Source organism: Acanthopagrus latus, chromosome 19 (genome assembly GCF_904848185.1).
Source record: "Acanthopagrus latus isolate v.2019 chromosome 19, fAcaLat1.1, whole genome shotgun sequence".
NCBI classification, from domain to species: Eukaryota; Metazoa; Chordata; class Actinopteri; order Spariformes; family Sparidae; genus Acanthopagrus; species Acanthopagrus latus.
Window position 1 is genome coordinate 7,395,462 of NC_051057.1, and position 11,711 is coordinate 7,407,172.

Sequence of the window (11,711 nt, forward strand, 5' to 3'; positions counted from 1 at the left end):
GCTCATTTGGAAAACAGGAGAGGGTGCATTTTCATGCAGTGTGTCAGATCGTCATGGCAACATGGGAAAAAGAAAAAAAAAAGGCAACACGTTTGAACAAAAAAAAAAAAAAAGAATGTGCCAGATCTTTTTGGGGACTTGGTGAGGTAGCGGAGCAGCCTGCCAGCCACCGGTGGGGGAGACAAAACCGAAACAAAGTGTGAGCGCGAGTGTCGGCGTGCACGTATGCTTTTTGCGTGCGTGTGTGTGTGTGTGTGTGTGTGTGCTCGAAACTGCTGACTGGAAAAATGTGGGTTTCTTCAAGAGCTCACAAAGCCATGAAAGCATGTGATGACAGAGTCTGGTGAACACACTCAATCACTCATGTGGGCACACATGCCCACACACACTCACACACACACACACACACACACACACACACACACACACACAGGCTGAAGCACATTCACATTCACAAATGCACACTCAATGAAGGCTGTCACAGCAGATGGAGCCACTTAAATTTTGTTACAAGTACCTGCCTGGAATATGAGAACTGTTTGAAATGTGTGATACGATCTTGTACCCAATGTAGGTGTTTTTGTACTCTCAGATTATATTACTGTTATTATAACAAATGAGGCGATGCTTTACACAAAAGCTGCAAGTATCCTAAAAAAAAACACTACACAAACATGTTCCCGTGCAGTCGTTAATTATTCCAAAACTCTCATCTATTGAGGCATATTTATTAGCATCTTTTGTAGCCTCTTTAATTGAGACAAAAAAGTAAAGGAAAAAAAAAAAAAAGTACAGTCTTGTGTTTATATTTAGACACCTCGGGCTGTCGACTGCGTATTCCTCTGTGATGGGTGGGCCAAGAGTACCACTTTACATAAAAGCCCTGAGAATCCAGTGACTGGCATGTTGCTGCACAAGAACCATTTTTAATAATCAAATTCCCCTGTGGCTCCAGTAAGAAACATGTCTGCCCGTGTGTGTGTGTGTGTGTGTGTGTGTGTGCGCACGCGTGTGTCTGTTCGTTCCTGTTCTCATTAGGATCTACACTACGGGGCCCTGCCTTCAATGTTGTTTCCTGTATAGCCCATTACTGCTACCTGCCCCGGGGTTGGAAGTTGAAGCCTGAGACAAACAGCGAGCCGTGTGCAGTAAAATGCACCCGGGAGATTAGCGTGGCGAGGAAATCGGGGTGTGTAAGAGGGGTGAACTTAAGGTTGAGTCAACCTGAGGCCACAATGGGCTGTTGTGGAGAGACAATTTTCCAGCCAGGCTTTTAGCATGGGAGGGGGGGTTAGGGTGGAGAGAGGTAGAGAGACAATTTATGTAATTTAATTCAGAAGACTTTTTTTAAAGTCATATAATTGACCCAGAGGGCAGCACAATGAAATGTGTTTTCTGTGTCACGCAATACATACATGTTAAGAATACCATCAGTAAGCACTTTTTTTTTATATATTACCAGAATAATATTGTCACTTTGATATACAAGTAAGGACAATAACTGAATACCTAGTCAGTTCGCACCTTGTTTGTACTGTGTGTGTGTGCAGAAGTTAGTGGCGGCTAGTTAGTAACGAAGCTGTGTGCGGGGAGTGTTCTTCTTATGTGTTTATGTGAAACCTCAGACTCTACATGATTTGGTTGCTAAACTGTCTGGGATTGCAAGGCCCTCTTGATTTTAATGGTGCAATGTGTAAGAATCGACCACATGTCGAATTCACACTGCGCACAGATAGGCAGCGTGTTACCGCAAGCTGCTGCTGACTGTAGCTGCCAGTAGCTAGTACATTCAGATAGATAGATAGATAGATAGATAGATAGATAGATAGATAGATAGATAGATAGATAGATGTGTTGTTTGCTATCAGACTGTTGCCTCTTAAGGTACAAAGTCTCCAAGGGGCTTACTAGTTTGCATGCTAACTACAATAGATGCTTCTGCAACACATTTCATAGACACTTATGACATAACATCAGCAAAGTTCTAATAAAACTTTTAGAATATACAGAAGGCCCATCCAAGAAGTTCTGTTATATCTGTGAAGAGAAATAAACACAATTATTCTTTTTCAGGTTTATTCAAAGGTCATATTAATAATATTTTCATGTAGACAAATTATTTTTAACAGAAAATAATACGTCTACACAGTTTGTGCAAAGGTGCAGAACCAACGTTTCTATTTTCCTGAAAAACATGATTATGATTGTGAATTCAAATTTTTACAGTGTTTATTGGGTCCAAAATGAGTGTTTTGTTTATCTCTGTGTATGAATTCAAACAAACAAAAAAAAAAACAAATAAAACATGATTACATCGACATTATGCGCCCAGCATACTCTGCTGCCCTGATTTTTGCCAGCTAGCTTAGCAACGTCAGCTACGACAACTGGCGACCACTTGAGGTGGCGCGTGACTTACCTAATAAGACGTGACACAAACAGAAAATAGTATGAAAAGAGCCTAAAAACACCCTAAACATATTCATGTCACTTGTTTTACACAAACCTTCTACAGTAACTGTGTTCACTACTTGCGATGGAGGTCGAATGTGAAGGTTTTAGGGCGATTTAGTAACAGCAGTTGAATACAATACACATAATTGTGTTTTCATTAGTGCACAATCACCTTAAAATAAGATTCATTGTGTTTTCCTAAACTTAGAGTTTATCTACAGAGGGAGACACCGTCTGCCATGTTGGGCCTTTCATGTGGGTGCTGTAGGGGAGTGTGAGACGAGGGGTGCTCTGCTGGTTACAATCTGAAACTGCAGTGCAGGTTGCCACTAAATTTCGGTCACTGGTCCTTTAACTGTACAGTTTATCAGTTGTTATGTGCTGCTGTTTCAATTCACTGGATATATAATATGAAACATAAGGGGTTGTGAGTGTGCTATTACCTCTTATTTCCTGTGTGTTTATGATGTGGACAGGCATCGAATCCATTATTCCCCATAGACTCATAAACTTAGGCTTCCTGGGTGACAGAGACAAAGCAAAATGGGGTGCAACACAATTGAGTGGGGGCGGGGGGGTGGGGGGACTGGCAATACTCCACCATGCACTGAAAATGTTTTGGGAGTTGTTACTGTATCTTTTGTTATAGTGGCTACAAACGGCCTTGGCTGGAAAAATGACTGTGCGCTTGTTACGGCCAATCTGATCAGACAGCGGAGGTTTACAAGGTGTTGCAAAATGACACGCTTTATACAACTGTGTCAAACCTCAGAGTGGCTCGCAGTTCATCTTCTGCTGTGTCCCGTTCTGCCCCCCACCCTCTGCGTAATTTCCCCCAGTGGGTGCTCGCAAGTGCTCCGATAACTCCGCGGCTATCTGCACCTGCGCCGGTCGGAGCCATTCATATAGACGTGCGGGGGAAGAGAAAAGGTCAATTCATGAAGGAAGGAAGACAATCAGCACGTCTGTACACGCTCGGCACACGGCCGACAAACAAGCGGTACCATTTTTGGGCGCGACGATCAAAAAGAGCCCGGTCCGTCTCGTCTTGCGTGAGTTCGACTCGTGCCGCGTCTTGTGTTGTGCCAATTGCAATTTAGCAGGTGTTGGTGGGGACGCCTCACACTGATACTGTCAGTCACCATGTTTTCCAATTACCATAGCCCGCACGCCAACATGATTGCCTGATTGGCAGTGTTATTTCCGTGGCAATTATTATGATTCTGATTATGTCAATCACTCCGCTCTCTGCTCCGCGTTGCATCAAATGGCGGCAGCCCGAGCCGCTCGCTATTTTTTTTTTTCCCCCCCTCATGTGTCGGATGGCTGTTTGAGGTACATTCTCTCTTTTTTACAGTAGAAAAACTTTTTAAAAATTCATGCCCCGCTCCCCTCCAGTGCTATTACCTTTGAGCTCAGTAGCTCATTCTAAATTACTAACGGCCTGTATATGGTCCCCATAATGATCATTTTCGCTCTCTGTCAGTAATAATTGCGAGGTTAGTTCTATTTTAGTGCAAGCTCAGGGCTTCTGGTTTTATCTTGCTACTTCTTGTATTATTCATGTCATCCTCGTGTCTTTGACTTTTCCTACAGCACCCTCCATTTAAACCACAATTACTACTATTACCACCTCTACACTCCTCGGGTAAAGAAAAAAAGGGGAGGGAAAAGGGAAAAAAAAAGCCATTTTCTTCATTATCATCGTCATCGCCACCTCCACCATCATCATCTATTTACTACATGATTCAATTAGTGAGCCATCAGATAAAAGGTCAAGGCTGTAATCAGTCCCTTTGAGAACATGTTTTTTTTTTTCTCTCTTTCTCTCTTTACACCTTTTCCGCTGTGCCTGATGTTACATCTAAAGGTGGTTAATGACCCTTCCTTCCCATTTTGTGACCGAGACGACTCGGGCCCCCTGAACTTTTGAACTAACAAGGTTTCCACAGCAACTAACGTGTCGGGCTGCAAGGCTTTTTTTTTTTTTTTTTTCCCCGAGCGACGAGTAGTTTCGTGAGAGAGAATTAAAAGAAACGAGTTCCCTCAGTCTTGCAAATGGATCGCAGACCGGCTGAAGCCTGCTGCAAATTATGCGCAACATTCAAGCCTGTGTCAGCACTCCGGGCCGCGGTACATATGAGGTGCACATGCTAATGTGCTAATGTGGCGGGTGCGTTGTCTCGTGCACGGTATCTGCTGAGTTGCGCTGTAGCTCGAGCGGGCTGAAACAAACCCACACCGCTGTCTCAGGTGTGGTCAGTTTGCTTTCGAGCTATTAGTTATCACATCCCGGGCATGCACTTCACATCTACGTGCGACAGTCGAAGGAAGCGCCGCACAACCTGATTTGCCTGTTCCAGGTGTATTTTGGTTGCGGTACGTCAGAAACTGCTGCATCAACACTGAGAATCTGCAAGTGTCGTGTTGACTTTGAGTGGAGCTAGTTTTTCCCCAAAAATCCGTGGCCTTGCTTGACATTTATAGCCGCGCTCGTGGCACGAACAGCAATGTCAGTACATGACTTTAGTCCGGACTGAAGTATCTTTACAGCTATGCCTTTAACATTTTATTCACGGTCCCTAGACATTAATCCTAATAACTTCAGAGACACCTGACTTTTTCCTGTAGTGCCATAATGAGTTTGACATTTTCTGTTTTTAGTGGGATGTCTTGACATGAGCTACTGCATGGAATTTGCCTTGTAACTTCGGTACTGTAAATGACCCCAACGCAGAAGTATGCGTTACCAGTGTTGTTGTTTTTTGTTCCTGTTCTGTTACTTACTTTGATAATGTGTGATTTTGTTTTGAAAGGACACAGGTAAACAGACTAATGAGTGTAGAAACTGTAACAGAACACAGGGAGGGAGGAGTTAAAGATGGAATTGGCAGAGTGGGATTACAGGAGTTTAGCTCTGGTCATGAGTGGCAGCTGCATAATGAACAACATGAGAACATTAGTCCAGACTAATTTATGTTAACTTAGAAAGCTAATAGTTACAGATATTCATGGTGCCCAGAGGATGCATCCTAACTACTTGTCTAGTGCTGCCAGCAGGTCAAATATCTTACACATCCTGTAAAATATCTCAACAGCTATCAGACAGACTGGCACAAAATTGTGTACAGATGTGCATGGTTCACTGATGATGTATCCTAATGACTCTAGTAACAGCTCGATCTTTGGCATTTGTGTTTTTGAGTGGAATATCTCTTAGATAAACAGCCAGTCATATCTGTAACAAATGTGTTTTATGTTCAAATGTCTGCAGAACCAATAACTAGTTTGGTAGTTATCTTACTAGCTAAACTAGGATACATCAAACCTGGGAAATATATCAGCAGGTTAGTTGTCCATGTAAACATATTGCCACACTAACGTTAGCTTGTCGTTAGCATACTGATAATGCAGTTGCAGGGCTTTTTTTATGGGACTCAGCTTCAACTTTACAGAGATGTAGCCTAGGTGGACAGACTTACAGTACATGCAATATCAGCCTGTTACTTTTAGATGTTAAACTTGTCCAAAATGCCGTCAGTGCTTTGAACAGTAAACCTGACCAGGAATTTAATAATTCTAAATCACCTCGAAGCATCTTGTCATCAGACAGGAACCACCAGGCCATGAGCATTATCACTCCAGTCACAGGCTCACCATGACTGAGTCCATCCTCGGGCCCAGTCCTTTAGAACGTGTCTGCCAGGATGGGACTTCTTCGGTTGTCAGTGTACAGAAGGTTTGAAATGAGTGCAGCCCTGCAGCAAACCAGTGAAGGAGCAAAACACGTCAGACATTGTGCCCTTTACACAATGGTATCTGTCCAAGAGAAATTCTGAAATCCATCTGACATTACTAGGGCTCAAGTTACAATTGTGTTGTAACTTGAGCCCTGTGTTGATCTGATTTGTGTTGAACGCCGAAGGGAAATCAAAACGCGTCACGTTTGCACGTGTGTGTTCTGCCTTCGAGGCGTTTGAAAACCAACACAGCTGAGAGCAACATCGTCAAGCTCCTGTTTTGTCTCTCGCTCCTGTTTGCGAGCAGCTGAGAATCCAGCGAATCCTCTGAACGCCTCCCACATCCGTGTTCCCAAGTCAGTTCTGGGATTCAAACTTGTAATCAATTAGATAATGAGCGATTACCTTATGAGTTTTTACAAGCTTCAGTAAATGGACTGCTAAATGCGGTTCTAATTAGCTATTAATAACGCCGTCTTTTGGACTCCAGGACTATTTTGCGCAGCGGCTAATGATGACAGGACCTTAAGAAAAGTTGTTTTCATTATGTCACAGGGCTGAGGCTAACGCACTTATTTGAAGTGTAATACAACTGACACACTCACCAGCTTTGACCCATATCTGAATGAAAGCCGACAGACTGCTCCCCGCTCGCACGCCCACGCGGGCACACACACTCGTAATCACCTTAAACATCACCGCCTTATCTTCCCTGAGCTCACATACCATACGCCTGCCTGATCAAAGAGGAAAACAGCAGACTTCACTGCGTGTGTGTCTGTGTGTGTGTCTGTGTGTGTGTCTGTGTGTGCGAGTCCATCTCAGCAGCTGCTCTGTCAGCATACTCTCAGTCCGGGGAGGGTGGTGGTGGTGGTGGTTGGGGGGGGGTCCACACAGCATGGCTAAAGAACTCATCAACAACCCCAGGCGCTGTGCTCGGTGTGTGGGATGATGTGCTGCAGACTCAGCCTCTCAGCCCAGCATACACACTCCCCATCCCCTACACACACCACACACACACACAACTGTACACACATTAACATGCTTACTGTCTGCATTCATCCAGCAAATATGCTTGTTACCCACGAGGACGGGTACTTTTCAACAGGGGGTGTGTGTGTGGGGGGGGGTGTTAAGATTCGGGAGTACGGGAGCTCGTTATGAGAAAAACCAGAATTTGATTTGTTATGGATTATGGATGCAAAAGCCACACGGCTAAACAGCTCCTGGGGTATTTAGTCTCCGGCTATAGGCTTATTGAGTTGAGTCAGTGCGAGCTGTGTGTGCTGCGTTGACGTGCGCGCACGTCGGGATCCATGTATGTTTGGGGTTTTTTTTGCTCTCGAAAGCGTGACACAATCATGCGGCGGCTAGTGGCCGGAGGCGCTCGGTCTAATTCACTCGCAGAGACTAATTCCGTGCTAACAAGTCGGCCCATGCCACATGCTTGTCCTTGCCCACAGCCCACAGTGGGCCAGTCTCAAAGCAGACCAATTAGCCAGGCTCACTCCGGGTCTGTCAACCTACCTCCCCCCACCACCACCACCACCCCCTTCCCCTGAAAAGTCACTCTAAACTTTTTTTTTTTTTTTTTTTTTTCCCCCTTCTCTCCCCTCGGAGGCTTTTGAATGAAGGAGGTCCACGAGGGAGTGTAAAGGGGGCCGCGCATTAATAAGCCCTGTATCGCTGACATGAAAGACGCCTGGCTAGAAACATCAAATACACAGGGCTAAGCTGCCTTGCCAATTAGCTAAAATAGCTATTTAGTGACAAATCTTCTAACCCCGCGAATGAAGCCCCCACGTCTAATGTACAAGCGGGGAGATGAATGCACTTTTAATGGACGCATTAACACGCCGAGGGATTCTTTGTGCAAACTTTTTTTTTCCCCCCCCTCCGCTCCGTCACTGTGAGTTGGAGGCGAGCGGCGGACATGAAGGTGTCAGGCCGCGCTAAGTGAACTGACTTGACACCGTGCAGCATTTGCAGCGGTTCCACTGTGGGAGTTGCTAATTGGATGGTAATTAATGGAATGGAGGCCCGATAAATACCTTTGTGAGCAGACTTGTCAAGGACATGGAGGTGATGGGAGGGGAGCCTGAGAGCCGGCAGCGAGCGAGCGAGAGAGAGAGAGAGAGAGAGAGAGAGAGAGAAAGAGAGAGAGAGAGAGAGAGAGAGAGGGGAGAAGAAGAAGAAAAAGGGAGAGAGCGCTTACAGAACAGGCACCTTTTCTTCATCGTGACAGCTAATCCTCATCCCTTCATCCCCCTCTCCTCAATTCCTAAATGAAAGTACTCCTCCCTCATCAGTCCTCCCCCTCCCCACTTCCCACTCCTCTCTCTTCCTCCCCTTATCAGGCCCCCTGCCTACTCTTCCCTGCCCCAACTTCACTCGTTTCCATGGAAACACAGGATGAAAAGAGTTACTTCTAGATTAAATCAAAGATTCTGAAGTGCCGAAAATATTACAAGCTCTTTTTGAATCGTGTTCCTCGAGTTCAGGATGATACTCTATTTTCTCCCTTCCAGATAACGCGTCTGTGTGTGTGTGTGTGTGTGTGTGTGTGTGTGTGTGTGTGTGTCCCCTTTTTTTTTTTTTTCCCCTTCACAGCGAAGGAAAAAGAAGACAGAGCAGCGCTGCCTATTCACTCACTGACGCAAACTATAAGACCTGTCTGTCTCTGCGGGGCCCGTGAATAGCTCGTGAGTTGACAGTTTTTCTTTCTTCCTGTTTTTTCTTTTTTGTTTTGTTTTTTTTTTTCCCTTTTCTTTATTTTTTTCAAGGCTTTGTAGGCGTCCCACAAATCTGCTTAACCGACCTGTCAGGGCGCCATCGTGGAAGGTCTAGGGGAGAATTCTGGCGCGTAATTGAATATCCAGGCTTGACAAAGAGACAAAAAAAAGAAAAAAGAGAAAACGGTGAGGGATCCTTGTGATGTCTCTGTAGGATACTACAGTCAACAGTCTGATAAGGTCGCCCGGCTTCAAACACGCCGTGGGTTACTGTAAACTGTGTTGTCTTAAGCCGCCCGTCTCTTTGATCCTGATTACCACTTGAGCGCACGACAATGTGTAGCTGGAAGCTCACTTTGCTTAAGTCAACAGTGGCTTCATGCTCTGCTGCCGCGCTCACTAACCAGGAGCGAAAGCAGAAATGACTCCTTCCACCGGCTCCTGCCACCGACACCGGGGACCGAGATGATCGCTGCGTGCGAAGATGTGTCGATGACATCACAAAGCAGCGCAACTGTTCAGTAGAACAGAAATTTGGATTCCCACACTTAATGCGCAAAGACATCTAAACTGTAATCATACTGTAGCTATTCAGCCCAACTGATCATATTAAAAAAAGCCTGAATAGTCCCCATGATTAACAATATGAATTAATTAACAATAGCAACAGTCTCGTGGCTCATCACATTGTGTCAGTACGACATAATTAAAGGGGCACTATGTCGTTTTGGAGAAGGAATTTAAAGCCAGACTGTAAATATTTATAATATTAATGATGTAAAAGTACAAACTGATTTTTTCCTTAAGTGAAAACACAAGCTGTTCTAAGTGGACACTGTTTGAAGCTCGAACGGTGGCAGGGTCCGCCACATGTAAACAAAGTGGAACAGAAGCTGTGTTGTCCTTTAAAGTCACTTTGTTTGTTCAGTCAGAGACTGACTTGACTTCCTCAACAAACTCAACAGCTTATGCCACATGCCGACCAATAGAAACGCAGAGTGCTCCTCTGTGTGCGGCTGAACACGGCGAGCTGGAAGGAGGAGATATGGCGCTTTAGATGCTGCAAGGGAGAGAACTGTGAAAACAGAGGTCATGAGACAAACAGCATCGCGCACGTCGCCATTCTTTGTTTATGCTGTTGTTCTGTGAAGTTGGTGGCCTGAAGCACCTCTTTCCTGGCGACGTCAACCCGGGATGTAGAAAGGAAAGGGTAGGTGAGCGATGATTGGTTGGTCGGCGTCTGGACTGTCGCGTCTCTTTGGCCAAGACACAGCAAGAATCCGTGACTCTGATGACCTAGAGACTCCTGCGCAGCCTCTGACCGTCGACTTCCTCTCACCCCATTTACACCAATGTGTGGCAGCTATTACTATTATTAGCAGAGACTATTTAATTTTTTCTTTTTGATCAGTGCAGTCATTTCCAAATAAGAGCACGAGTGAAAGCAAATGTTGAACTTTAACAGTCAGAAATGGCACTAAAATGAGTTCTGTGTATTCCTTGGTGGAGGCCGCAGAGACAGAGGTAGCAGGCTCAGACACGCAACCGGCTGCTGCACCAGGAGCTGACCTCCAATATGGTCGCAGGAGAGTGCTTTAGAACGTCACCTCGAACGCCCCCCCCCTCCCCGACAGGAAGCGTCCGCCAGTTGTCCATTTGGCTCGGTGCAGATGAGTGACATGAGATCCATAGTGACACCGGTGGGCACGTAAAGCTTTTACCAGCAGCGGAGCGAGCGTGTCCCTCCTTCACACATGGCCGGGTCCTGAAGGAGACGGGAGTTATACCTGACCGGGGGCAGACATGTACGCATGTACAAGGGCACGCGTGTGCGGCCAAACACACACATACACACACACACACACACACACACACACACATAAGCATGCGGTGGCTTAATCCCAGGGGAGAAGTCAGGAGTCTGGACATCAGACTTTACAGCAGAAAGCACGCTCCATCAGTCCACGGGGAGACCATTTGAGTAGAGGCAGTCTGCCTCACTCACCGTCAAACTTGTCAGTCCTGCTCTGGTGGAATTCCTCCCCCCCCCACCACCAACCCCTGAACAATAAGTTTAATGGATGTTCACTGTATCCCCCCTCCCTCCAAGTGAAGCAAATCATAGCTGTGTGGTAAAAAAATAAATAAAAAAATCTTCAATAAGGCTGCGATTAAATGCTGCAGGACTTAATCCATTTTTTAATGCATACATTTTTTATGCATGTTAACAGGGCTGTATAACTTCCATCCTCCTCCTCCTTTGTGGCTCCATTGTGCTGAGAGCTATAGCTACAGCATCAAGGAGAAAAGGAAGTCTTTTTTTTTTTTTCCCCCCCGCAGATCGGGTTACATTATTCTGCCCGTGCCACCCCGTAGTGCGGTTGCTACCACCCACCGGAGTATGATTTATGAGGTACACACTCACCAAATTGTGCCTAATGAATTGTATTGCTACTGACTGAATTTAACAGGCCGCCCCCCCCCCCCCCCATTTTAGCGCCTTTGTTGAACACGGGTTAACGATCAATGCCGAAACGGTTAATGAGCAAATGGTGTGAGATGGAGAATATGAAAGATTGATTTGCCTCTTGCCCCTAAGTGGGATTTATAGTGTGTGTTCTCACGCTGGGGCCCAAACATTAACCCCGGCGCTCCGTGCCGCTGTGTTTTTGCGGAGGTCTAGGTTCACGTTACTGTATCCATATGTTCAGTCTGGAGCCCAGGAGGATGGCGTATAAACAGATCCCACACATCTGTCTGCTCGTCTCAGATCTGCCTCGACCTC

At 45.6% G+C, this 11,711-nt stretch overlaps 2 long non-coding RNA genes across 2 annotated transcripts; one reads left to right on the top strand and one right to left on the bottom strand.

The window, feature by feature from the left end:
• Nucleotides 1-2,448: 2,448 nt before the first annotated feature.
• Nucleotides 2,449-8,504, bottom strand: LOC119008737. Its single transcript, XR_005071512.1, has 3 exons — nucleotides 8,246-8,504; nucleotides 6,043-6,212; nucleotides 2,449-2,974 (listed from the first exon to the last, which is right to left on the bottom strand). It is a non-coding gene; the product is annotated as an uncharacterized LOC119008737 (long non-coding RNA).
• A 188-nt stretch (nucleotides 8,505-8,692) lies between these two features.
• On the top strand, nucleotides 8,693-11,090 carry LOC119008744. The gene is made up of 3 exons (XR_005071516.1): nucleotides 8,693-8,896; nucleotides 9,892-10,136; nucleotides 10,436-11,090. It is a non-coding gene; the product is annotated as an uncharacterized LOC119008744 (long non-coding RNA).
• The last annotated feature ends 621 nt before the right edge of the window (nucleotides 11,091-11,711 follow it).